Source organism: Protobothrops mucrosquamatus, unplaced genomic scaffold (genome assembly GCF_001527695.2).
Source record: "Protobothrops mucrosquamatus isolate PMUCROS unplaced genomic scaffold, P.Mucros_1.0 scaffold2338, whole genome shotgun sequence".
Lineage (NCBI taxonomy): Eukaryota > Metazoa > Chordata > Lepidosauria > Squamata > Viperidae > Protobothrops > Protobothrops mucrosquamatus.
The window spans coordinates 64,952-69,192 of NW_015388420.1; positions in this window are offsets into that span (position 1 = coordinate 64,952).

A 4,241-nucleotide genomic window follows, 5' to 3' on the forward strand; every position below is an offset into this window, starting at 1 on the left:
GGGGGCTGTTGGTCAAAGCAGGCGCCAACCGGCAGATTGTACAGCAGAAAGGGATAGAGGAGATTAAGGAGGCAGTTGGTCAAAGTAGGGACCAACTGGCAGATTGTATGGCAGAAAGGGATTAAGGAGATTAAGGGGGCTGTTGGCCAAAGCAAGCACCAACCGGCAGATTGTACAGCAGAAAGGGATCGAGTAGATTAAGGAGGCAGTTGGTCAAAGTAGGGACCAACTGGCAGATTGTACGGCAGAAAGGGATTAAGGAGATTAAGGGGGCTGTTGGTCAAAGCAAGCACCAACCGGCAGATTGTATAACAGAAAGGGATAGAGGAGATTAAGGAAGCAGTTGGTCAAAGTAGGGACCAACTGGCAGATTGTACGGCAGAAAGGGATTAAGGAGATTAAGGGGGCTGTTGGTCAAAGCAGGCGCCAAACAGCAGATTGTATAACAGAAAGGGACAGAGGAGATTAAAGAGGCAGTTGGTCAAAGCAGGCACCAACCAGTTTGTACAGCAGAAAGGGATCGAGTAGATTAAGGAGGCAGTTGGTCAAATCAGGCATGAACTGTGCAGTAGAAAGGGATCAAGCGCTCCAAGGAGGCAGTTGGTCAAAGCAGGCGCCAACTGGCAGATTGTGTAACAGAAAGGGATAGAGGAGATTAAGGAGGCAGTTGGTCAAAGCAGGCACCCACCAGATTGTACAGCAGAAAGGGATCAAGTAGATTAAAGAGGCAGTTGGTCAAAGCAGGCACCCACCCTGATGGGGAGGCCTGGAAGAAGACCAGCGGGGGCCTTGTGGCCGCCACGGAAGAGTGGGCAATTTGCGGTGCCGGAAGAACCGTCACCGAATTCCAAGCCAAATCTTGGAGGCCGGTGGAGGAATAGAGACGGGTGTTTATCCATCAAAGCGATCGTCATCCTTACGGATCCACCAGAGAAGCAGGCAATTTTTGTGTCCCAAAAATCTTGGCTGCGCCACGAAGCCGCCCTCTGCCTAGGTGGCCCTGTTGGAGCCGCGCCCCCCCCAGGCCAGGCCACCGGACATCTGGACGGCACGGCTAGTCCGAGACCCACTGACCTTTGGGGCGGAAGAGAGCTTTCGGACCAGGCCGAGAAGCCGGGAGCGAGACCCCGGCAAGGTCTACGGAGGCTCCTGCGGAAATTGTGAGATTGTAGTATTTGTGTTGTGTTTTGCGTTTCCAATGGGTATGTTGAGGAAGGGGAAGCAAGGGGGGGCTGTGAGGGGGGACCCTCAGTCTCCATCTAGAGCGCCCGTTGGTTTTCAAACATGGTTTTGAAGGAGAGGTTTGGCCCTCCAGACCAAGTTTTTCAAGCTAGGCCCCTTTTAAGATGGGTGGACTTCAATTCCCAGAATTCCACGCTGACTGGCTGGCTGGGGGATTCTGGGAGTTGAAGTCCACCCATCTTTAAAGCGGCCAAAATAGAGAAACTCTGCTTCAGACAGATGCAGGAATGAACAGGAATCCTGTACGTCGAGCCCACCCCCCACCCCCCCGGTCCAAAATAAATTAAATTTGAGAAATAATGCAGAATTTAAGATTATTTTTTGTGCACGCCGCTAAAAGGACTGTTGTAGTCGCCACGGTTAATGCTGTGTTGTAAAAAGAAAGGTCGTAAAACGGGAGCAAAACTCACTTAACAACTTATCTCGCTTAGTAGTGAAAATTCTGGGCTCCGTTTTAGTCGTGTCGGAAACCTGCCAGAGTATAAATTCCAATGCCGGTGGAACTCCATGCCACAAGATTCGGGAGAGATTGCACAGCTCTCAGAACACCGGAGGGCAGGACGAGAAACAACGGTTCGAAACTCATCAAATGGAGAGAAGCAACCTGGAATTAAGGAGAAGCTTCCTGACAGTGAGGACGATCGACCAGTGGAACCGCTTGCCACCAGAAATCGTGGGCGCTCCATCACTGGAGGTTTTTAAGAACAGACTGAGATGGTATAGGTTCTCCTGCCTGAGCAGGGGGCTGGACTAGAAGGCCTCCAAGGTCCCTTCCAGCTCTATTCTGTTCTGATTCTATTCTTCAGCAGGCTGCGATTATTTTTATATTAAGTTGATATCCCGCCCATCCAAGCGACTTGGGGTGACTTACACCCTCTTTTTAGCCGGAGTTAAGGTAGGATCTGGCTACACCCCCACCCACCCACCCTCCCATCCCTTGTGCCCCTTTTTATGGCCCTCCCCTCCAGGGAAGACATAACAGATGCCCTTAACAGCCATTTAGGCAAGAAAAATCAAATGTACAGGTATAGTATAGGGGATACCTTGCTCAATAGTAGCAACTGTGAGAGGGACCTCGGAGTCCTAGTGGACAATCCCTTAAATAGGAGCCAGCCGTGTGCTGCAGCTGCCAAAAAAGCCAACACAGTGCTGGGCTGCATCAACAGAGGGATAGAATCAAGATCACGTGAAGTGTTAATACCACTTTACAAGGCCTTGGTAAGGCCACACTTGGAATACTACATCCAGTTTTGGTCACCACAATGTAAAAAAAGACGTTGAGACTCTAGAAAGAGTACAGAGAAGAGCAACAAAGATGATTAGGGGACTGGAGGCTAAAACATACAAGGAACGGTTGCTGGAATTGGGGATGTCTAGTTTAATGAAGAGAAGGAGAGGGGGGACATGATAGCAGTCTTCCAGTATCTCAGGGGCTGCCCCAAAGAAGAGGGAGTCAAGCTATTCTCCAAAGCGCCCGAAGGCAGGACATGGAGCAACGGATGGAAACTAACCAAGGAGAGAAGCAACCTAGAACTAAGGAGAAACTTCCTGACAGTTAGAACAATTAACCAGTGGAACTACCTGCCTCCAGAAGCGGTGAATGCGCCAACACTGGAAGTTTTTAAGAAGAAACTGGACAGCCATTTGTCCGAAATGGTATAGGGTTACCTATACCTGAGCAGGGGGTTGGACTTGATGACCTCCAAGGTCCCTTCCAACTTTATTATTATTATTATTATTATTATTATTATTATTATTATTATTATTATTATTATTATTATTATTATTATTATTATTATTATTATTATTAAACAGTTGCAGGGGTTCACTTAAGAACGGTGGGAAGCCAAGGCATCAAAGGGGGTGAAATTCCCTTAGCAAATATGGTCATAAGTCCCGTTGAGTCCCGTTACCCTTAATTCAGCTCCGGACCGTTTCGATCTGGTTCTCTCTACTACGGTCTCCAGTTAGGCCATCCTGGTTAATCGGGCGAGGCCGGAGCAGAAGCCAGGATGCTGGAGAAGGAGGAGAGGCGTGGAGGGCATGGCAGCCAAGCCCGGAAAAAGGAAATTAAACCGAATTCCCGCAGATCAAATCCAGCCCTTCTCCTTTTAAGCACAAAGCCAGCGTCCTCACCTTTTTTGGGGGGGCTTCACTTCCGTTTTAAGGGCCCCCTAAAATCGGTGCTTTCTTTCTTTCTTTCTTTTTCTTTCTTTCTTTTTCTTTCTCTCTCTCTCTCTCTTTCTTTCTTTTTCTTTCTTTCTTTCTCTCTCTCTCTCCCTTTCTTTCTTTCTTTCTTTCTTTCTTTCGCTTTCTCTCTCTTTCTCTCTCTTTCTTTTTCTTTCTTTCTTTCTTTCTTTTGCTTTCTCTCTCTCTCTCTCTTTCTTTCTTTCTTTCTCTCTCTCTCTCCCTTTCTTTCTTTCTTTCTCTCTCTCTCTCTCTCCCTTTCTTTCTTTCTTTCTTTCGCTTTCTCTCTCTTTCTCTCTTTCTTTTTCTTTCTTTCTCTCTCTCCCTTTCTTTCTTTCTTTCTTTCTTTCTTTCTTTTGCTTTCTCTCTCTCTCTCTCTCTCTCTCTCTCTTTCTTTCTTTCTTTCTCTCTCTCCCTTTCTTTCTTTCTTTCTTTCTTTCTTTCTTTCTTTCTTTCTTTCTTTCTTTCTTTCTTTCTTTCTTTCTTTCTTTCTGGGTGATTCCCCCCCCTTTTTTTTCCTTTTCCCTGAATTTCCCAATTCCTGGCAGGTCCTTCCTTTGCCAAACTGTTTCTTCTCTCCAGGCCGGCCGGCAGAATCGACCGCAAGGGCTGATTATTTTTCTAAATTCCAGAGTTGTGACTCAGACAGAGAAAGAGAGAACAACAGGAGGCAGAGTTAACAAGCAGCCTTTCCATTCTCCCTTCCTTTCCCTCCCTCTGCCTTCCCCCAAAGTCTTCTCTGAGCGGGGGTTCTCTCCTTCATGAGGACCAGAAACTTGGTCAGTGGGCATGAATCTGGTCCCAGGCGGGAA